Below are 25,511 nucleotides of genomic sequence, written 5' to 3'. Positions count from 1 at the left end.
ATTTGGAACAGATCCGGATGACTTAGTGATGAATTTCATCGAACAGTATTCTACGTGTGCTGTTCCAAACGCAACGGAGAAGAAAAGTCTAAGAGAACAAGTTCTACGTTTCCAAAGCCATCGTTGTGGAAAGTACTGTCGTCGTAAATTCAGAAACAAGGACAAGTTCTACACCAAATGTCGTTTCAACTTTCCACGACCGGTGATTTCTAAAGGAAGAGTGAACAGTTTGATGTCTTCGCTGCGACATAATGTGACGAGGAAATCACCCAAGAATACATACAATTTGAAAAGGAATGAAGAGTCCAAGTACATCAATGACTACAACCCAGTGATTTTGTCCATGTGGAATGCCAACATGGATATACAGTTTGTGGCTGACAACTGTATGGCTGTGGCTCGGTATGTGACATCTTACATCACCAAAAAAGAAAAGACCGAACTGAAGGATATGTGGGAGGACATTTCCCATGAAAAGAGCCTCAGCAAGAAGTTGTACAGTTTCAGTCTGAAGATGTTGTCGCATCGAGAAATCGGAGCTTACGAATGTTCTGATCGATTGTCTTCAGCAAGTCTCTATGCCAAATCCAGGAGTCTCGTTTGGGCGAGTCTTGGTCTTGCTGCAACGCGAAATCGAGTTCTAAAACCTGTTCGGGAAATTGAGTATTTGGCAGAAAAGGAACCAAACAGTACCGACATTTTGAAGACCAACATGTTGGATACATATTATCCAAATCGAAGCAGTCACCTTGAGAATGTTTGTCTATATGAGGTTCTCCAAAATTATATATTCAAGAGGAACATCAAAGAAGATATTGAGAAAGGAGTGTATGCTGTAATTGGAAGTGAAGGATGCCTGGTCAAGCAAAGAAAATGCCAATTAGTAAACCATCGAAAATTAAGTGGCGAATCTCCAGAAAAAAAGGAGTTTTTCTATTTAGCACTTTTGCAACTTTTCAAGCCTTGGCGTGCAGAAGAGGAACTGCTTGGAGATTTCCTCTGTTACGAAGACTCTTTCAATGCAGCCAAGGAGTCCATAGAATGTCCTGCTTTTTCTAAATATCAAGAAATGCTAACTTTGGAAATTGAGCAGGAAGCAACGATTGCAGCCGAGATTGCCAGAGACAGTTCTCAGGACAGTCAGAGTTCTGTTTCATTGAGTCAAGATCCACTTGGAGGACCTATTATCGAAAATGAAGCTGCCACTGCTATGAATGAAGTAGAAAGAGCCATGGCACATGCTCAGGAGGATTCAGTTAACTTACAAGACTTGGAAAAACAACTCAACGTTGAGCAGAGGAAAATATATGATGAAGTTACCAAGGAAATTGAGCACGGATTAAGTCATGAGAAGAAAGAGTGCTCGTGTACGTCGTTGAAGCCTGTCCGACTGTACGTGAGTGGAGAAGCGGGAACTGGAAAAAGTTTCCTCATTAAAGCAATCTCTTGTTATTTGCAGGAAAGGACTGAGTCATCGCTGTCTTGTGTTGTGACCGCTCCTACTGGACTGGCAGCACATAATATTAAAGGTATTACTTTGCATCGTCTATTGATGCTGCCGGTGGAGCATGACAACAAATTACAATACAACAAGTTATCTGGAGATGCTTGCTGTGAAGTTTCAAGAGTCTTGAGGAAAATGAAACTACTTATCATTGACGAAGTAAGCATGGTTTCCAATGTCATGCTTGCCTTTGTGCATTTGAGAATGCAAGAAGTACTTAAAACTGAATATGATGTCTTATTTGGTGGGAAACACATTATTGTTTTCGGAGATCTTCTACAGCTGACACCAGTAAAAGGTCAACCTGTGTTCAAAATACTCACGCATGAAGATACCAGGAAGTGCCTAGGGAGCATTGGCAACGTCAATATATGGTTAAACTTCAATTATGCAGAACTGCATCAAAATATGCGTCAGGCAAAGGATGAAGATTACAAGAATATTCTACAAGATATTAGAATTGGAAAAGTGACCGAGCATGGGAAAGAAGCTTTAAATGCACGGTTACTGTCAAATTTGTATCCCAAACAAGAGATTGTGCCTGAGAATATTTTTCAGAAAATTACTGAGAAGAAATCCGGGATATGTCTCATGCCAACTCTTGCAGAATGTGCCATCTTCAACAACAAAATGTTGAATTTAGAAAAGCAAGACATTGTGAAACTGGAAGCTATCGACAAATTAGAGCATATGGGATCAACAATTATTTTGTCAGATAATTTGAAATCAAAATTGGATTCATTAGAGAAGACTATATCTAAGACAGCGGGTTTTGAAAAGACTCTGAATGTGTGTTTAAATTGCCGAATCATTTTGAGACGGAATTTACATGTAGAAAGAGGTCTGGTAAATGGATCAATGGGTAATGTTGTTGATTTTGAGAAATACAGAAATAGAGATGGAATAGAATTTTTAAGAATTAAATTTGATGGCATTGAGGAAGTACAGCAAATTGGTCGTTGTTCTGCTAGGTTTTTGCTTGTTAAAGACTTATATGTTCGCCGTAAACAGTTTCCTGTTTGCTTAGCATATGCGGTGACAATCCATAAATCGCAAGGTTTAAGTGTAGACTGTGCATTGGTGAATATTGGCAGTTCAGTGTTCAAGGAGGGTATGGCATATGTGGCATTGTCACGAGTTAGAACTTTATCGGGATTGTACTTGATTGACTGTGATGTCACAAACATTTGTGCGGATCTAGATTGTGTTAAGGAATACAATAGGTTAAGAAGAGAGTATGCGCCACATTTGCCTCAATATCCTTTGTTTGAGAAACGTGTGGTAGGCCGGAAACGTAGAAATAGCAGTAATAGTAGGGAGGTTGTTGCAAAAAGACTAAAAGTGAATGAACCGAAAGTTGTTAGCAGAAAGAAAGTGGATACTGTTGAAGAGATTGTTGGTTTTCAATTTGAAAACAGTTCTGGTGTCAACTGCTATGCAAATGTCGTTGTTAATGTTCTCTTTTCACTAGAGAGTTTAAAAGAACAGATTGTGTTCAATTCAGAACAAAGTTTATGCTGCTTGTTGAATTCTGTGTTAGAGAAATGTAGCACTGATCGTACAAAAGTAGAAAGTGTGTCTGAAGTTCGTTATCTGTTAGATGAATGTTCAGGTCAAACAGACTTCTCTGAAAATAATCAGCAAGATTGTCCGGAGTTTTTAATGTATATGCTTGATATATTGCAAGATGAGGGTGTAGATGTAGATCACCTGTTTGGGCTTTCTTATCAATGGCAGCATGACTGCGAGAACTGTATGGTATCAAGTACTACTAGTGTAGACTCAGAAAGATTTATATATTTAACTTTGCCAGACAGTAAATCAGTGTCCTTTAATAAGCTAGTAAAAGCAGCGGATCACAACATGGAGTGTAGCCAATGTAAATGTGATATGATGTCAACATTATTTATACGTAGATATGGCCAGTATGTCATTTTAATGATGCAACGATGTAGGCCTGATGGATCAAAATTGTCAACTTTAATAAAACATTTTGTGGCTTCTCAGCTGTCAATATCAGGGAGGACTTTTGTTACTGTAGCAATTATCTATCACGATGGTCCATCAACAACATCAGGACATTATACAGCTTACTTAAAGTCTGGAAACGGCTGGTCATTCTGTAATGATTCTGTTGTAACTTTCAAAAAAAAATTGCCGTTTGACCTTAAAAATTCTTACCTGGTGTTTTTAAAACCAAAATTTTAAGTAGAGGGAATGTAAGTCTGCAATGCTGTCTCGATTAAAAATCCAACTATATAAACCTGATGGAAGTAAGTCTGCTTCATAGTAAGCAGTATCAGTGTCATAGGAAAAGGAGAACATGAGTGACAAAGAAGAGTAAGATATTAGTAGTCCAGGATTGTGAAAATAATCTCAAATATTTTATTTTTGAAAGTTGCGAAAATAGAAAATGTCGGGATTTGATTGGAAGAATTACAAGACTTGCAAATCGCGGCAACATGATTTGGCCTAGTGGAAACATGTGATATAATGAGAGAAGTTTTTTTTCTATGTAACATATTTCACGTATCGATGGAGGTTTTCTTTCAGAAAGTGGCGGGCTGAAAATATTTAAAGCACAACAGAGTGGATGCTGTTCATAGGAGATCGTTCGACGTCATTGAAAGTAAGTTAATTTTAAGGAGTTTTGAAATCAGATTTCTTAGGTTGTATGGGTTTTTTAAACACAGTCATTTTGATTGTGTTTTTTTTTCCCCGCTGTTGCATGATGAATACCTTCAAGTCACTGATTTAAGTGAAATTTGATACATTCTGAGAACAGCAAAAATAAACCATTTAACATGTATAATTAATGTTATGCTTTTTGTCCTTATGATATACATTTAGAAATGTGTGGTACATATGGGTAAGCTGAGTTCTGTAAATATCAATTTTAATGCTTAGAGTGCTGTACTTCTGGGTAGTGTTTTTTTTAAAAAAAAAAAAGAGGCCTCACCTCAAAGAAAGCTCCCTTGTCTTTTCTAATTTTTAAATACATGTTTTAATATTTTTGGAAATGTTTGTTCTCTGTTTTACAGATTGAAAGTATGAAAAAATATTTTAAAAAGGTAACAAGAATTATAAGGTAAATGTTTTCCTCTCTTTTTACCCGCAATGCACTGCTGATGATGTCATTGACACTATCTCTCATTTACTCTCTCTAGCTGTCTTTCTTTTTACATTATTCTCTGTTTACTTCCCTTATACTAACTCTTCTTTTTTTTAAAAAAATATTTGTTTAGTTCGCTTAAAGTTCGCGAACCGGTCAGCGAACTTGAAGCGAACTAAAAGAAATAGAGCTTGCCAGAGTGATAAACATTCTAGCAATTTTGTTTGAAAGGGGAGGTAGTTCTGAAAAGAACTGTTTTTTTTTGTTTTTGTTGTTTTATATTTTTTTTGTATTTTTAGAACTGTTTTATGTTTTTTTTGTTTTTTTTATGGTGGGGAGACAACAAAAAACAGGCTTTCAAAACGGCTCAACTGGAGCAAAAAAAAGAAAATTACTTTTTGGGTGCATTAGGGCATTTATGATTTTCATATGCAATGTTCATGAGGTTGACACTCATGTTGCCATATGATAGCATTTCACCACAGTAAACACAAGATAACTTTATGTGCTGGAAGTTAGGTTGGATGTTGGGCACAGTCTCTTGTGCCTCTCTTCCCGTCAAAGACAATGTGGATGTAGATCTTGCCACAGGAGTTGCCGTCGGATTGTCTACAAGATCCCTTAATTCAGCCCGGCTGTAGTTATTGGGATGCCACCTGCTCATGTGACGGTGCATTGTATAGTTCCCCATACTGTACTTCTTTTCTGTGCCTCTCGACAATCTGTAGTCACAGATGAGGCAGGTGGCATATTTTGCATTGACTTTCTTTGTTCCAGGAGGGATGGTGAAAAACTGCCAGATAAAACTGGATTTTCGTTTAGAAACCCGGGGCAACTCATCAAGAAATTGTTGTTCCTCTCTCTCCTCTTCTTCTTCTTCCTCATCTTCCTCCTCTCTGTTAGTCAGAATTTGACTAGGTGGTCCTCTCTTCTTATGAGGAGGTGGAGGTGGTGGTGGGGGTGCACCAGCTGCAGCAAGAATGGAAGCCATTGTGGATCTTCAAATAAATGGTCTTTCTCTCACCAAGATGAAAGTCAGAGTGAGGAAATAAGGAGGGGTTTACATGATTTGGGGAAAACAAAAGTTCTGAGCCAATGAAAAGTGTTATTTTTAGGTCACATGACCTAGTCATACATCATTTGGAAACCAAAAGTGAAATGAACCAATGAGAAGTTTGATAAACAAGTCACATGACCTGTTCCGCTTACGTTACGCGGCGCGCGCCGCGTCCCAGATCGCTTCCGGTTCGCGGTCCGGAGCACTTCCGGGAGCGCTAACGCGACGCGTCATTAGACGCATTACGCGATAACGTGATATGTCGCGCTTCCGCGACGCGTCACTGTTCCGCTAACGTAACGTTGACCGGTTCGCGGACTAGATCGCGGCATCAAGATGAGCTAACGGAAAGCTTCCCGGTTCGCGAACTAGAAGCGTAGAAAAAAATATTTAAAAAAAATTATCAATAAATATCTATATATATTTTGGGATTTAAAGAATAATACATTTTACAGCTACAGATGTTAGCTTTTAAAAAACCAATGAAATTCACTGAAAAAACCATAGGTTATAGACCATATATAGTTAGAAATTTGCATTTAAAAAACCATTGAAATTCAATGAAAAAACCATAGGTTATAGACCATATATAGTTAGGGATTTGCATTTACAAAACCTTATTTTACTCGCACAAAACCATTGAAATTCCATATATAGTTAGTTGCACTAACTATATATCGCGCACCCGCAATCCACTGCTGATGATGTCACATATTACATCATTCATGACATGGTCAGTGACATCACTGATGACATCACTGATGACATCTCAAATGACATCACTGATGACATCACTGATGACAACATCCAGTGACTGTATGTTTCTGTAAAGTTAAAATATGTCTTTCATATTGAAGAATGAGTGGATGTATAAGTGTCTGGATGAAGGATTTAGTAGGTGCATGACTGACTGTATGAGTGAGTGATTAAATGTGTCTCACTGAGTGCATGGGTTAGTGACTAAACTGTCTTAATTTGTGCATCATTATGTCTGTTGTTCTGTAAACTGTTGCATGTGTTGATAAGTAGATATATGAGTAACTATATGGGTTATTGATTGATTGCCCAAGTATTTGTATGGGAGACTGAGTGTGTGTGTGGGTGGCTGGGAGGTGTATGACTCTGTGCATAGATGTGTGAGCAGTTGATTCACTAGATGTATGGTTTCAAAAGTGCATGTGGAAACAGCTGTATGGGCGGTTGACTGTGTGCATGAGTGTATTGGTGAGTGAATGGATATCTCAGTGCTACATGTCAAAGTAAGTACATATGTAAAACACAGTACATGGGTGAGTTGACATATATAAATAACTGTGCATAAGAGCCAGTGAATGTGTGAGTGGCTGTATGGATCATTGTGAACTTGTATTAGGGATTGTATAAGAGAGTAAATATGTGTTAGTATATGTTTGAATAAGTAAAGTTTGTATAACTGTATAGTTGAGGAAATGGAGGTGTGATTGATTCTTTGCATGACTGACTAGGTGTGTGAGTAACTCCATGGATGAGTGACAGTCTGTGAGTGTCTGTTTACACTGATTGTATCTAAGGTTATATTAGAGTCTGAAGAGGTTCATCGTATTATCACATGAATGATATCATCAGTGATGTGATCAGTAATGTCAAATGAGATGTCATCAGTGATGTCATCAGTGATGTCATTTGAGATGTCATCAGTGATGTCATTTGAGATGTCATCAGTGATGTCATCAGTGATGTCACTGACCATGTCATGAATGATGTAATATGTGACATCATCAGCAGTGGATTGCGGGTGCGCGATATATAGTTAGTGCAACTAACTATATATGGAATTTCAATGGTTTTGTGCGAGTAAAATAAGGTTTTGTAAATGCAAATCCCTAACTATATATGGTCTATAACCTATGGTTTTTTCATTGAATATATATATATATATATATATATATATATATATATATATATATATATATATATATATATATATATATATATATATATATATATATATATATACCTGTTAGTTCCAACCGACAGCACGCCCTCAAGTCAGGAAACGCCACAAGGAAGAGTTTTTTATTTGGCACACCTCGTCAGCATAACGCTTCGGCCAGCCAAGAGGCCTTGGTCACATGACGCAATGAGAGAAGTGAGCAGTATTTAAAGGGCTAGTGCAAAGAAACAGTGCATTTCATTGGCTGTCACGGCATTGAGTCAGTGGTTTATATTATTATAGAAAACACATTGAGTTGAAATCAAAGATGGGATAATCCCCGGGCACTTATAATATTCACTGTATAAATACATAAATTGATCCGATAAAAGCAATAATCATTATCCTGTAAAAGTAATGTAAAATACTTGGATAAAAGCTAATAAAGAATTTATATAAAAAATTATTTCGGATAATTCAAGACAGTCATAAAATGTTGTGTTTAAATACACATAGTACATCGATGTTTGATTTTATAATACCCCCTCAACATTGTCCTTTTCAGTCCATTTTTCCTCTGCTTTAGTTTTACTGCAGCAGTACCAACAAGCCTAATTTTCACATCAAGCTTTTTCAAGGACAGCCAATACTTTGTGAATATGTGAGAAAAAACAAAAATTACTTTTTTTCAATTTTATGTAATGATAAAAAACGAGTAATGCAGATCTTTCATGTAGGTTACTCATAATCTACAGCAAATACTCAAGGTGATGCACAAAACATAGAAAACTCTCTAGCACATTATTTTGCTCTACCCTACTGTCCAACCTAGCTGTTATTGCTTATAGAGTTGGACCAGAGGAAAAAATTGTACATGTATATATGTTAAGCAAATGTCAAATTATCTCTCTAATGGACAACGGCACAATTAGATAGAAGACAATTCTAGCTCTTAGAGACAGGTATAGAAATCTTCTGAGGAATTAAGGCCACGTGGGGTCTTACTATCCATTTCTAAAATGTATCTTGTCTCCAGTGCTCTTAAGATACCCTCCCTGTTACCTCCTCTTCTCAATGGACCCACAGTATCAATGGCATAATATCTAAGGAGTCCACTGTTGTTATTGTGGCACTCCTTAAAATGCCTGGCAACTGGATATGTGGCATTGTTGGTATTGATTGCCCTTATGTGCTGGAGTATCCTTTTGTGGACCTACAACTTAGTACTTCCAATGTATTGCAGGCCACACGGACACTCCAGCACATAGACCACGTACTCACTCTTGCACGTGAGTTGTTTATTGATTTTACGGGGCACCGGGGAAAATGCTGTCAAGAATTCAGTTTTACTGATTCCATGCATACATCCCTTGCAGCTGGAACATTTTCTAAATCCCTTACTGGTAGCCAACCAGTTTGTAGGGGAGATCACCTCAGGACTTGATTTCACGAAGGCGTCCTGCATAGAGTAAGCCTTCCTGTATGTGATCGATGGTTTGCTAGGCATGTGTTCTCCAATCACTGGATCCAACCGGATTAAATTCCAGTGTTTGTTCACTATCTTCCTTAGTGCCCCATGCTGCCTACTGTAGGTCCAAATGAGTCGGGTTGGTTGATGTATCTCGGTATCTGTAGATCTCTGAGCTTTTCTATGGACCAGAGCGTCATCTCGGGACAAAGCATTTGCCTTATTGATAGCTATATCTATTATGTTTTCTTTATACCCTCTAGCCAGGAACCTCTGTTTACTCGCTGCCTGTGCTAGTTTGCATTGATCATTTGTACTGCAAATTCGCCTGATCCTGAGCATTTTCCCGTAGGGGATGCTTCTAATCAGATGCGAGGGTTGATGGCTATCAGCAAGTAGTACAGTATTGCCCGCAGTGGGCTTTCTGTACAGTTTTGTTTCCAACTTGTCCCGATTGATTTTGATCGTAATGTCCAAAAAATGTGCCTGAGATTGACTAATATGTGATGTAAACGCCAAGTTAACGACATTGCAATTCAGGGTTTCAACAAAATTGACTGCCTCGTCATGGGAACCTCGCCAAATCAACAGGATATCATCGATGTACCTATACCATCGTATGATATGGCTGTTGCAGATGTCACAGTGATCACCATAGAGGACCTGTCTCTCCCAGTAGCCCATGTGCAGAAAGCATAACTGAGAGAGAAACAGGCCCCCATGGCGACTCCTCTGACCTGCTGGTAGTATTGGTTGAGGAACATGAAATAGTTGTGGTTCAGGCAGAAACTGGTCATAGATAACAAAATTTTGTTATGTTCCAACAGTTCAATCGGCCGCTGGCCCAGATAAAATTCAATGGCTCTCATTCCATCTGCATGCACAATACTGGTGTACAACGATGTTACATCAAGTGTTATTAACCAGTAGTTTTTGTCCCACTCAACATCATTAATTTTTCTCAAACAATCGCTTGAATCTTGGATGTATGATGGGAGTACAGAGACATATTCTTGTAAGAATGAGTCAATATAAGCCGTGGTGTTTTCCAGCAACCCCCCACATGCCGAAATAATGGGTCTTCCAGGAGGTTTGTCGAAATTTTTATGCACTTTGGGGATGAGATATATCACAGGGGTGATGGGGTGGTCCTTTTTTAGAAATTTAAACTCATCCATGCTGTTTAGTCCAGACGATCGCCAACCCATCAACATTGAGAAAAAGTCAGATTGTGCTTTTTTTACCACCCCTACATCACAGTGCTTATAACAATTTGAATCATTCAGTTGCAGGAACGCTTCTTCCATGTATAGGTGTCTAGGCCAGAGCACGACATTACCGCCTTTGTCAGACTGTCTGACTATCATGTTGCCATCTTTTTGAATCTTTTTGACCAGCTTATAGTACTCATTGTTGCACCTGTGATAGTGTTGCTTGGTTTTCAATGTTTTTGCATACAATGTCTTAACTTCCTTGATGGTTGCATCGTGAAAATTGTCAATATTATCATATGGCATGAGAGGCGTTAATGTGGACCGCGGTTTAAATTTAGTTAATCTACCCCTGTTGGTGATTGGCTCCTCATGTGTACTTTGTGAGGAAGCCTGTTCCAGTCTCAAAGCCTCCATGTCTTGCATTAAAGGTACATCATTCACAGCAAGTTGTTGGCGTCACATCGGATCTACCTGCTGTGTTGCGTTACTTACTGTTAATAAAATGTTTCTGCAACTTTAACTTGCGTGTAAATTTAAAAAGATCTATTCTTGTATTAGCATAGTTAAAGTCACTCGATGGGCTGAAAGATAAGCCCATCGACAAAGTTCGAATCTCCGAATCAGTAAGAGCAGTAGATGTGAGATTGATCACAGATAGACCATTGTCAAGTATATTAGAAAGGTTGCTTACTTCTTTTTGTTGTTGCTCCACTGTCTGTTGTTGTTTCTTTTCTTTGGTTTTGCGCCTTGCATTGGATTTCCGTCGCTCTCGTCGCTTGGTGTTTGTGCCTTTATCTGTGGTAGAATTCTGGGGCGCAGTGTATCCCTTCTTTCCTGGCGAATACAATCTAGTTCCTGAGCCAAGGTATACCGGGTAAACCCCAGCTGTGGCGCCCCTCTGGATGCATCAGACTCAGAGCCACTGTCCATATTTGAACTGAGGTCTGTGATAGTTGAGGTATCAGGAGATTTCACTCGTGATGGTGCAGCCACTAGTGAGGTATTGGGGGTGATACGTGGTTTAGTAACTTTTATGGCGTCATATTTACGCGCAAATGTAAAAATACGCCCCTCCATGTAATCAGTCTTATCGCGCTGAAACTTATACGTTTTCCTTTTCCTGATTACATCTTCCTCCTTCTGCACTCTCAGCAGCATTTCCTCTCTGTATTTTTTACAGTCCGAAACAATGTCCACATTGTCTGCACTCATACTATCAATTTCTGCATTTACCTCATCAATTTGTTGCTGAATTTTGACGCGATCACTCTCTGCGTAACGCACCAGGATTTCCACAAGTCGTCGAGACGAGTCAAAGTTGCATTCTGCCCACTCCCTGAGCATTTCTGGATCCGGATGTTCGTAACTCGGGCCAGCATAACTCTTAGCCCCCGAGGAATGCGATTTACTTCAAGAGATCTGCTCAGGGCGCGATGCTCCCACCACTTAGACTGTTCGCGTTTGATGAGTTTTTCTAAGATTTTGAACTTTTCACGGACGCTGGAACATCCTGTTGCACTTGGTTTCTCAGAAGTGCTCACCTTCGACCCCCCAGCCGGGGAGTCGTAAAACGCTTCGAGAGCCGCCACCTCTCTCCCTCTCTGTGCGCCCGCTGACATCGTGTTTGCCAGTTGTGCAACGCTATTGCGTTCTCACTCGATACGGGGATCCAGCCGTAATAGTCTTAAGCTGCCGTATGTGCAGAACTTCCCCACCGGAATAATCCTTACGTCAACACTCTGCAGCGGGCTTTATGCACGGTCTGAGACAGCCGTCTCACCGTGCTCTGCCCTATCTCAGGTGCGACAACAATCTTCGGCGTTATGACAAGAATCGTCCTCCAGCCACACTTCTGTTCCGTATAAGGACGAGGCAAACTCAAGTAGATGGTGCAATTTTTTTTATTTGTTTAGCCTAACAACACCACCGCCACGACGCGTTTCAGCCCGCGAAGGGCCTTGGTCACATGACATGTCAATAGGATTGCAACAATTTAAAGTGCCAGTGCCTGAAAGTACTTTCCCTTTCAGTCCATAGACATAGAAAACATATCTTGTTTAAAGAACTGCATAAATACTAGTACTGTTAATATAAAATTAACTGAATCCATGAATAATACAGAGTTTTGCAGTCAATATGCTAAATTCAAATATAAGAACTTTTGCATTGATGAAATCATCACTTAATACACTGAAAAATACAAATATGAAAATGGTATCGCAATTCCATCTCACAGATATATATATATATACACACATATAAATACATAAATAAATAACTACATATATATTTAAATATTTGAATTAAAATACATATCTATACCTCTAAAATTCCATCTATTTATAAAAAACTATATATATACAAAAGAAATCATATATTAATATTTTTGTCTCTATTCAATTGTATCTATTTGCATTTTCAGTTGTGAAGACTGCATTGCACTAATAAAAGCATGTTGTTATCTATCCATTCAATACTACAAAACATGTGTATGGTTATTTAAAGAGCAGTCTTGAGAAGTTCCAAAATAATTATATCTTTAAATAAAACTCACTGCTCTTAAATATACCTCAGGGTCTACCAGCCAAGTTCTGTTTTTTCCTAAGAGTTTCCACCCTTATGGGCATACGGTCATCTGACCAACTCAATTCCTATAACCATATTATGTCAGACTTCAGGGAATACTTATAAAATCAATGTGCAAAATTTGTACTAACCCTGTGTAAAAATGTACTTTGAAAGAAGGAAACTTCTACGAAAAGTAAATTTAAAATCAGGAAATCTTATCCTAGGGAGAGAGGTAGATGGTAATCGGATATGTTCAAAAGGTTTCATATTTAATTGATCTTAATGAAGCTAAGTATAACAGTCCTCACTTGTGTTCAAACCATTGGGCACCTTACAGTCAGACAGAATTATGTGCCTTGTTTCCAATATACTCAATTGGGCTTCACGGTTTCCACCGCTCCTCTGAGGCAGAACCGTGTCAACGAAAAAATATTTGAGCCCTGAAACATTGCCATTGTGTACCTTACCGAAGTGCTTGGCAACTGGGCATGCGGTGTCGCCGTTGTTGATGGCCCGTATGCGCTGGAGTATTCACTTGTGTGCCTGCAGCTTAGTGCTTCCCACATAGCGCAGGCCACAAGGACACTCCAGCACATACACCGCGTACTCAGTTTTACATGGCAGCTTACTCTGTATGGTGATTGGTTTGGTACTGAGCGGGATCGTATATTTTGTTCTGCTTACTCTAAATTTACATGCTTTGCAAACAGAATATTTTATAAATCCTTTGCTACAGTTCAACCACGAGCTATTGACCCTCACCACGGGGCTGCTGGACACTAAGTGATCACTTAACTATCTGGCTTTTTTGTATGCAATACTAGGAGACAATGTCATTCCCTGCCCCAGTACTGGACCACTAGTGATTAGGCCCCAATGTTTACTGACAATTTTACGAATGCTTTTGTGTTGGTTACTGAATGTCATGATCAAGCGTGTTTCATCTTTTACTGGTTTTGTCTGGCTAGGCAAGTTGGTCCTTGTTGTAGATCTGTAAGGGTCATTATTTTTCCTCATTGCCCCATCTACCACTCCTGGTAGATAGCCTCTCCTCAACAGCCTCGCCTCACACTCTGCTTGGGCCTCTGCACAATCCACATCATCACTGCAAATTCGTTTGATGCGAAGCATTTCCCCGTAAGGAATGCTCCTAATCAAATGTGTAGGATGATGGCTTGAGGCATGCAATATCGCATTGCCTGCACTAGGCTTGCGATATAGTCTGGTTCGCAGATCACTCCCATGTATATAGATCTTGACATCCAAAAAGCATATTGAGCTGTTGCTAATCTCACTGGTGAATTATATATATATATATATATACATATATATATATATATATACACACAGCACACTCCTTCTCGCAGACACTTCTCCTCTGCGCACAAATGGAGTGCGAACCACAATTTGGAGCAGCTTCAGATTTTATTCAGGTTGTGTAAGACACAACTCCATCAGCATGATATATATATATATATATATATATGCGGTATGTGTCGTCCTCAGCTTGACTCAGCTCAGCATGTGCTGCCAAAGGATGATGCGAGACCCAATTCTTGGTTTTTAAATATTTATTGTGAACCCAAACACCAGTTTGCCACGACGCGTTTCGGCCAAAGCCTTGATCACATGACGCAGTCATGGGGGCTGGCCACCCATTTAAAGTGAAAGGTGCATGACGCGCAAATAGACATAAAAGAAATACTTTTCCAGCATATTACTGCATAAATGCTTGTAAATTGTAAACTTGCACTACAACTTAAAAGAATAGGGGCAATTGCCATCTCATAATCTCCGTATAAATACAATGGCTTCGCAACAATCATAAAATCCATAGGTTATGTGATAAAACCATACAGTACATGAGAGGTTAAAAAGGTGCATAGCATATTACGAGTAAAACCACAGCTCATAAATAGCTAAAATACTTATAAAACCTAGTGATGTTGTCAACTGAATCTAAAATCTAGTAAAATCAGTTCATGCTTAAAATATCAACCGTATACTTAAAAAGCAACAATAAGATATGTAAACATAGTACACATTTAAACCTCTCAGAGAGGGACCTAAATTGTCAATTGGTATTGCCCAAGTGGGCTCAGGTCTTAATGATTGTGCAAATTAAGCTAGTGCAATAAATCGAAATTGGTTAGATGTGCAAATTGCGTGATACAGTGTAGTATAAGGTGCTACCAGTGTATAAATATAAAGTGGATCTAATAAAATAATATGTAAAAGAAATATTCAATATATGTTGAATCATCGTGTGGAGGTCAAAGGGAACGTTCTATGGAGCTGTTAAGATATTAAATACCCATATATGCATAATGCATGTTAAAATTGCATCAATATTGTTAAGATCCTCAATATGCATTCTACAAAAGTGCCAATTCAAAGATGTGTGTGGCAATCCTCACTGTTATTTAAACCATTTGGTGTTTTAGTATCCAACATGATAATGTACCTTGTTTCTAGTCTCCGTAGCATCATCTCTCTGTCTCCCCCTCTCCTCTGCGGGGGAACACAGTCAATGACGTAGTATATTAAGCCTATAGGATTTTTATTGTGTTTGATTTCAAAGTGTCTGGCGACAGGGTAAGTTGGATCAGCGTTATTAATTGCTCTCAAGTGCTGCTGGATTCTCTTATGTACTTGAGGACGTGTGCTGCCAACATATTTGAGCCCACACGGGCATTCTAAAACATAAACAGCAAATTCCAATTTGCAGTTTAGTTTTTCCCTGATCTTGATTGGGACTGGGGATAGTGGTGTCTTAAATTCTGTTTTGCTTATCCCATTTTTACAGGCCTTACACGTTGCACATTTCAAAAATCCTTTGCTACCCCCTAACCACGAGCCCGTGGCTAGCTCAGGGCTGCTGGAGACTAGGCTGTTTTGCATACTTTTTGCTCTTTTGAAGGTGATATTGGGTAACAGTGACATTAGATTGCCTACAATAGGATCGCTTTTGATCAGGAACCAATTGTTCTTCACAATTATGCGTATGGACTTGTGTTGGTTATTGTAGGTGACTATGAGACGGGTGTCACTTTCTACGCTGACTTTTGGGGCCCTATTTTTCACATCCAAGTTACACAGTAGTGTTTGCCTATCATGTTTGTTGGCTCTTTCTATGGCACTGTTGATTACTGATTCCTGGTATCCCCTTGCCAGGAATCTGATCTTGCAATCTTTCTTGGCCTGAAGGCAATCTGACTCGTTGCTGCATATTCTTTTGATTCGGAGCATCTCCCCATAGGGAATGCTCTTTATCAAATGCCCTGGATGATAGCTGTCTGCGTGCAACACCGTGTTGCCCGCTGTGGGTTTGCGATGGAGTCTAGTGTGTAACTGGTTGTTGATAATGTAGATCTCAACATCTAGAAACACGATAGAGCTTTCACTGACAGAGCTGGTGAATTCAAGGTTAAGACAATTGTCATTCAGTTGGTTAATGAACAGGTTCACTTCCTCAACAGTACCGCCCCAAATGAGGAAGAGATCGTCAATGAATCTCCACCAACATTTGACTTTCGTATCCATGACCTCTGCATGAAGGCCCATGAGGACCTGCTCCTCCCAGTAGCCCATATGCAGACAGGCATAACTGGGAGAGAAGCAGGCCCCCATCGCCACCCCTCTTGTCTGCAAGAATAATTGGTTAGCAAACAAAAATACATTATGATCTAGGCAGATTTTGATCATGTCGGTAATCATGTTGGAATGTTCCGTGAATTCAACTGGCCTTTTTCTCAGGTAGTGTTCAATGGCCTTGATTCCATCCCTGTGGTGGATACTTGTATACAGGGAGGTAACGTCTAAAGAAACCAGGAGAAAGCTTGGTTGCCACTCAAAATCCACAAGTTTTTTAAGTAGATCTCCTGTATCAAGAATGAACGAAGGTAAACTCTTCTCATGCTCTTGTAAAAAAAAGTCAATGTACTTGCTGACATTTTTAAGAAGACTGTTCCTAGCCGATATTATCGGTCTTCCAGGTGGGCCCAGGTAGTTTTTGTGTGTCTTCGGGATAAAATAGATCACTGGTGTTGCAGGATAATAATTTTTAAGAAATTTAAATTCATCCATAGTCAATAGACCCTTGCTCCTCCAGGCCATTAGACTCAAATCAATTTCATTTCTAGCTGCTGACATTTCCTGGACATTAGTTTTTCTGTAGCAGTCTCTGTCATTGAGTTGTTTGAGTGCCTCGCTCATGTACATTTTCCTTGGCCAGAGCACGACATTGCCGCCTTTGTCTGACTGTCTTATTATTATCTGCTTTTTGTCTTTCAGTTTCTTTATTAATTTGTGGTATTGTAAGTCTCGATAATTTCTTTTTTTGGTTGCATTTGCATTTTTTATTTGAAATTCTTTCAGTTCACTTGATACTCTGTCGTGAAACAGGTCCAGATTATCTTTAAGGAGAAGTGGGCAAAACTTCGACTTGCGTTTGAAAGGTGTTTTGCTTAGAGTCTGCGAAGGTTCCCCACCCGGTGTATTTTCAACGACGGTGGGTTCTTCTTCACCCTCTGTTAGTAACTCCTCCAACTCTTGTGTTAGTGCCAAACCTCTTTGTGGTTGTTCAGGTTCAATGAGTTCCACAGGTACTGATGGGGGGATCCCCGCATTCGTGCGGGTGCTGCTGTTGGCTTTACATGTGCTGTGATATTTTTTCAGTTTTAGCTTGCGCACGTATTTGAATAGATCGATTCGCGTGTTGGCATAATCAAAGTCTCGTCTAGGACAGTACGAGAGACCAAGCGATAAGATGTTTGTTTCACTCTCAGTTAACTCCACGTCCGTGAGGTTAACTACATTCTTTGAACTGTTCATTTGGGGGCTTGTCTCTTTTGCCAGTTCGATCGGTCCTCCTTTGCCTCCCACCTGTGTTGTTGCCGCCTGTGGCATTTCCTCCGCTCTGAACGTTTCCTGTTTTTTTGTTGGCGTTTGAGTTGGCTCCTTGTGTGCCAGAATGGAGGGTTAATTTCCTGTCTTGTTGGACCACCCCCAGTTCCTGACCCGGGGTGAATTTGCGAAACCCCAATCTTTTGTTTCTTTTTTCCTCATTGTCAGAGTCACTTTCGACTCGCGAACTCTCCTCAGAGGTAGAGGGCACAACTACTCTATTGTCACTTGAAGGAGTCGTTGTATTGGTCACATGCACCGCATCGTCCTTATCTGGAATTTTTTTTTTTTTTTGATAGTGTCAAATCTGCGGGCAAAAGTAAAGATCTGTCCGTGCTCGTAGTCGAGCCTATCTCTTTGGAACTTGAATGCCTTTCTGCATTTTATTCACGGTTTCCACCGCTCCTCTGAGGCAGAACCGTGTCAACGAAAAAATATTTGAGCCCTGAAACATTGCCATTGTGTACCTTACCGAAGTGCCTGGCAACTGGGTATGCGGTGTCGCCGTTGTTGATGGCCCGTATGTGCTGGAGTATTCACTTGTGTGCCTGCAGCTTAGTGCTTCCCACATAGCGCAGGCCACAAGGACACTCCAGCACATACACCGCGTACTCAGTTTTACATGGCAGCTTACTCTGTTGGTGGGAATGCACTTACGGGTACCAGTCCCAGAAAGCATTGCTTCAGGTGTTACACCTGCGTATAATTACTGTGGGTATTTACTGGTGTTTGCCGCTTGCCGTCATGTCACATGGTCTGCCACTGAAGAGGGCGTTGGCCCGAAACGCGTCTGGTAGGAAAAGGACTTTGTTCGCGGCTCGCGCCCTTGCGGTGGCATCAATTCCTACCCGTAAGTGCATTCCCACCATGGGGCAACCCTTTCTTTCCATTTGTTAGCGGCCGGCCCGGTCGCGGGTTTGCACTACCGCGTACAAACTGCGGGTCCACAGCTGCCTCATTTGGGCAGCGTATTGTGGTACGGGAGGTGCCTTTTACTTGCGGGGTGCTTGCGGGGACATTGGCAATCCTTTTAATACTTTTTTACATGTGAATGGCGGCGGCGACCCACTTGGGTTCTACTTATAAACTACCAGTCCCAGAAAGCATTGCTTCAGGTGTTACACCTGCGTATAATTACTGTGGGTATTTACTGGTGTTTGCCGCTTGCCGTCATGTCACATGGTCTGCCACTGAAGAGGGCGTTGGCCCGAAACGCGTCTGGCAGGAAAAGGACTTTGTCCTTTGTTCGCGGCTCGCGCCCTTGCGGTGGCATCAATTCCTACCCGTAAGTGCATTCCCACCATGGGGCAACCCTTTCTTTCCATATATATATATATATATATATATATATATATATATATATATATATATATATATATATATATATATATATATATATATATATATATATATATATATATATATATATATATATATATATATATATACACACAGCACACTCCTTCTCGCAGACACTTCTCCTCTGCGCACAAATGGAGTGCGGACCACAATTTGGTGCAGCTTCAGATTTTATTCAGGTCGTGTAAGACACAACTCCATCAGCATGATATATATATATATATATTCACAGAAAAAACCATAGGTTATAGTGGATATATAGTTAGGAATTTGCATTTAGAAAACCTTGAAAATTCAATGAAAAAACCATTGGTTTTAGGCCATATATAGTTAGGAATTAGCATTTACAAAACCTTATTTTACTCGCATAAAACCATTGAAATTCCATATATAGTTAGAAGCGCTAACTATATATCGCGCACCCGCAATCCACTGCTGATGATGTCACATATTACATCATTCATGACATGGTCAGTGACATCACTGATGACATCACTGATGACATCTCAAATGACGTCACTGATGACATCACTGATCACAACATCCAGTGATTGTATGTGTCTGTAAAGTTTAAATATGTTTCACATATTGAAGAATGAGTGGATGTATAAGTGTCTGGATGAAGAATTTAGTAGGTGCATGACTGACTGTATGAGTGAGTGATTAAATGTGTCTCACTGAGTGCATGGGTTAGTGACTAAACTGTCTTAATTTGTGCATCAGTATGTTTGTTGTTGTGTAAGCTGCTGCATGTGTTGATCAGTAGCTATAAGAGTGGCCATATGGGTTATTGATTGGTTGCCCAAGTATTTGAATGGGAGGCTGAGTGTGTGTGTGGGTGGCTGGGAGGTGCGTGACTCTGTGCATAGATGTGTAAGCAGTTGATTCACTAGGAGTATGAGTTCAAGAGTGCATGTGGAAATAGCTATATGGGCGGTTGACTATGCATGGGTGTGTTGGTGAGTGAATGGATTTCTCATTGCTACATGTGCAAGTAAGTACGTATGTAAAACACAATACATGTGAGAGTTGAGATATATAAATAACTGAACATAAGAGCCAGTGAATGTGTGAGTGGCTGTATCGATCACTGTGAGCTTGTATCAGGGATTATATAAGAGAATAAATATGTGTTATTATATGTTTGAATAAGTAAGATGTGTATAACTTTATAGTTGAGGAAATGGAGGTGTGATTGATTCTTTGCATGACTGACTAGGTGTGTGAGTAACTCCATGGATGAGTGACAGTCTGTGAGTGTCTGTTTATACTGAGTGTATGTAAGGTTATATTAGAGTCTGAAGAGGTTCATTGTATTATCACATGAGTGATGTGATCAGTGATGACAAATGAGATGTCATCAGTGATGTCATTTGAGTTGTCATCAGTGATGTCATCAGTGATGTCATTTGAGATGTCATCAGTGATGTCATTTGAGTTGTCATCAGTGATGTCATTTGAGATGTCATCAGTGATGTCATCAGTGATGTCACTGACCATGTCATGAATGATGTAATATGTGACATCATCAGCAGTGGATTGCGGGTGCGCGATATATAGTTAGCGCTTCTAACTATATATGGAATTTCAATGGTTTTATGCGAGTAAAATAAGGTTTTGTAAATGCTAATTCCTAACTATATATGGCCTAAAACCAATGGTTTTTTCATTGAATTTTCAAGGTTTTCTAAATGCAAATTCCTAACTATATATCCACTATAACCTATGGTTTTTTCTGTGAATTTCATTGGTTTTTTAATAGCAAATATGAAAAGCTTTAAAATGTCAAGTACGTGATAGATAAAAACATTTTCGTATTTATGCACGCTGATGTGCTTTGAACGCTGCACCCCCCCCCCTCCCCTCTTTTGTCTTAGTAGTACTCTCTCTTTGCAGATACTGAAGGGTAGTTAACGCAGGCCTTTACCCCCGTTGTAATCCGTCGTGCCTCCTTGTCTCTCCATTTGATTGATTGTTGTCCAAGCATTTACTGTTTTAGAATTGGTTCTCTTTGGATCATTCTCTATTTACAAACAAGCACAAAGTCGCAATACTCTGTTTAGTCTTTGCAGATAGTGAAAAATCGTGTAAAAAAATAAAAGTAATCGAGCAAAATCAGTAGGCCACTAATTGGATCTCTTTTTGACCTCGCTAAAATAGAAATATTAGGAACAACCCTTCATGAGAAATACGAAAATAGTGAGATGAACTGAGCTCCACACCATGAGGGCTGCAAGACAGCTCGGCTCCATCACCCATCCCGCACAAAATAACGACAAACCCTATGCAAATATTAAAAATATAGACAACACACCAGCAAAGAAACAGGGTAAAACATTTTATTAAAAAACTATTTACATAACGTTGGTTTATAAGATGATGTCAGTAGTGGACCGATGTGTGAATAGATCGAAAACAGCACAAGGCTCCAAGATCCGGATGGCAAGCTCCTGGATGTTGGGTGCCATAGTTTAGAGTTCTGAATTTCAGCCTTTTTCAATGCCTGTGCTTTGTTGAATCAAAATGGCGGCTTGACACAAAGCTGACTCAAGCGTTGCTACTGATGCTATGCAGACCAAAACTGGTTTTCAGTTTGTACATTTTTCTAGATTTTTCAATCCAAGTTTGGTTGACTTTGTAGAACGATGGCTTCAGATTTTCAACATACGGTGTGGTGGCGCTGACTGGGAGGGGGCGCTTCGCTCCTGCCCCCTCCCCAAGTAAGATTTTCATACGTGAAAGTACGTTAATGGTTTTGGTCCCTGAGATGCTTCGATGTCACTACCATTCTCAAATAGCATAAGTTCTGGATGTTGGGTGCCATAGTTAAGAGTTCTGAGCAGTGCTTGTAACACTGTCTGAAGCTTATTTCCACCTACTGCAGCTTCACTATTCTCAAAGTAAGTGAGTGTCGTTTGTGGACCTGACTGCATTAGAAAACAATGTGATATGTTACCTTCCTAAACAGCTTGACGGAGGCCCCTGAGGGGCGGTGTGATGGCCATGGACTCGGAGAAGACGCTTGGCTCCGACACCCTCCCCAAGTCTTATAGCACTGGTGTAGCCTGAGATCGCCCCCGACATAGGCGGCCGGCTCCCGGGGTCCGGCGGAACTTTTTGCCTTTTGATGATTCTTCAATTCTGGACCTTGTCCCACAATCCGTTTGACCTGAAGACAAGCTGTAGTGGGGCGCCCCTTTATCGTTTTAGTTGCCATTCCGCCCGCTTTTGCTACACTGTGCCTCTTCCGCCATTCAGCTGTTTACCGCCCGCTCTTGCGACTACAGCGTCTCGCTCACCATGTAGTTGAGATGCGCCCGCTCTTGCGCTGCAGCGATAGGCGGCTGCCACAGGACTCTCAAAATGGCGGCCGGCTCTTTGGTTTTGGGCCTGGTCCACTAAAATGGCCCTGGGACACCTTGGAACTCGGACGCTTGTCTGCTAGGGCTTGGGTCCCATTCTCGAAAAGCGTCCCCTCAGCCGTGAAGATTCTACAAAAGTCTTGGGGGCCTCCGACTCCCGCAGGCTTCTGGTGGGGAGCGGCTGCCATGATTGCTCGTGGAATGGCCACGACGGAGCTACGAGATGGTAGTGGTCTCATGCTGACGCCAGCTTTAGTCTGAAACATCCAGAAACACTATAGACTACCAATTCGATCAGTTCCGGTAGCGCCCCAACATGACCCGGAAGAGAAGAACTTGCCCTCCCCTCTTTGACTGATGGTTCTTGTTGCCTGTCCCCTCTGTTGTCATTTAACAGAACTTTTTGGACTGCTGAAAGGGGTTGTGTTCTGAACGCTGGTTGGTGGAGACATTTAGACTATATTCTTGACCTACGTTGTCACGTAATGCGTTTTATGACACGCCGCGTTAGCGCACCCGGAAGTGATCCGAGGCGCGGCGCGCAGCGCGTAACGTAAGCATAACAGGTCATGTGACTTGTTAATAAAACTTTTCATTGGTTCATTTTACTTTTGTTAATTTAATGATGAAAAGCTTGGTCATATGACCTAAAAATTACGCTTTTTATTATTTTCGAACAATATTTTTTTTTCAAACATATGTTATAATATTCCAGGCTAATGTACTTTCCCGGAAAATTTACAACTGTCTTGCAAGTAAAATATATTCCTTTTTCGAGAAAAAGGGCGTTTCTTCCTTCCATGACGGAGCCGTTGAGTAAAAGAGATTCGGCCTGCTGTCTTAGTCGCCGATACGCCTGATTATCAGATTCTTATCGATCACTTTATGTTGCAGACATGAAAAACACAACTGCCCTTGACCATTTATCTTTACTGCGTTCCTACATATTATACCTTTTATCCGTCGTGTAATTGGACTGCTTTATTTCACTTGCCTTTTACTGATTCGAAAACAGTCACTAAAAGTAAAAACTTTACAAATGTAAATACTACTACCGTGTTTTGTTTTAAAAACCTTTATTGTGAAAATGTCAGTATACAAATACGGGCCTATAACCACGTGGGCCGGCCACGGAGCAAACTGAAATCGTATATGATGAGGAGACATTTACATTGTAGAAGAACGTAACGAGCGGGCCATTAGGTGACAAGAACAAAGGTGTCTAACAGTTGCGGAATCGGTGGACGTACATTTTGTAATTAAAATACGACAGGGCCACTTACAATAACATTTTCTAGATATACATTTGCGGGCAAGGAGTTACGAGTCCCATTTATACCGGCGCCATTTTGGGCGAGGCCGGGCAGGTCCAAGATATAGTCAAAATGTCTCCACCAACCATCGGCCAGACCAGAACCCCTTTCGGCCCTTTATGCTACAAGATGGTGTCTTCCATTCAGAAAATATTGTTGGCAGCATTTTGAAAGGAAACAGAAACAGCCGTTCTCCTAGTGAGTTTCACATTGTTACATTTAGGAAGAATGTTGAAGAGTAGTATGTGGAAAATCTGAAGCCATTTTTCTACAAACTCTCAATCAGACTTGGATGGAAAAAAAAAACCTGAAGAATGTACAAACTGAAAACCAATTTTTGTCTGTATAGCACCAACAGTAACGCTTGAGTCAGCTTTGTGTCAAGCCGCCATTTTCATTCAATCAATAGCGTCCCCCTGCACACATTCAGGGACCTGGTCGTGTCTTCAGATGAAACGCATTGTAGGAAAAAAAGCAGAAAGGAAAAGGCAAAAAGTTCCGCCGGACCTAGTGAAGCTGCAGCAGGTGCAAATAAGCTTCAGACAGTCTTACAAGCACTGCTCAGAACTCTCAACTGAGGCACTCAACATCCAGGACTTGCCATTCGGATCTTGGCGCCTTGTGCTGGTTCCGACCTATTCACACATCGGTCCACTACTGACATCACCTCATAAGCCAACGGGGCACCCCACGCCGACTTTCGGCGCAGCATTGTAGGATGGCCACACCAGTGCGGCAACTTGCTGGACACAACATCTGGGCCATCCAGATCTCGGCGCGTTCGACTCACTGTACCGCAACAGTGACCGAAACTCAGCTGGACACGCCGTCTTTCGGCGCAGCATTGTAGGATGGCCACACCAGTGCGGCAATTTGCTGGACACCACCTCGGTGCCATCCGGATCTCGGCGCGTTCGAGTCACTGTACCGCAACAGTGACCGCAATTCAGCTGGACACGCCGTCTTTCGGCGCAGCATTGTAGGATGGCCACACCAGTGCGGCAATTTGCTGGACACCACCTCGGTGCCATCCGGATCTCGGCGCGTTCGAGTCACTGTACCGCAACAGTGACCGCAATTCAGCTGGACACGCCGTCTTTCGGCGCAGCATTGTAGGATGGCCACACCAGTGCGGCAATTTGCTGGACACCACCTCGGTGCCATCCGGATCTCGGCGCGTTCGAGTCACTGTACCGCAACAGTGAGCGCAACTCAGCTGGACACGCTGTCTTTCGGCGCAGCATTGTAGGATGGCCACACCAGTGCGGCAATTTGCTGGACACCACCTCGGTACCATCCGGATCTCGGCCCGTTGTGCTGCCTTCGGCCTATTCGCACATCGGTCCGCTACTGACGCCGCCTCACGTGCCAACGGATTTTCTACGCTTTTTGTAGCCCTATGCCGCATAACAGGTCATGTGACTTGTTTATAAAACTTTTCATTGGTTCATTTTACTTTTGGTTTCCTAAAGATGGAAGGCTTGGTCATATGACCTAAAAATAACACTTTTCATTGGTTTAGAACATTTTTTTTTCCCAAACGATGAAAGCCCCACCTTGTTTCTGGATCATTCAGACTGAAGCTGGCGTCAGCATGAGAGCACCACCATCTCGTGGCTCCGTCGTGGTCATTCCGCGAGCAATCATGGCAGCCGCTCCCCACCGGAAGCCTGCGGGAGTCGGGGGCCCCCAAGACTTTTATACAATCTTCACGGCTGAGGGGACGCTTTTCGAGAA

This window comes from Lissotriton vulgaris, chromosome 6, assembly GCF_964263255.1.
Source record: "Lissotriton vulgaris chromosome 6, aLisVul1.2, whole genome shotgun sequence".
Taxonomy (NCBI): domain Eukaryota; kingdom Metazoa; phylum Chordata; class Amphibia; order Caudata; family Salamandridae; genus Lissotriton; species Lissotriton vulgaris.
Note: the sequence above shows the minus strand (reverse complement) of the source record.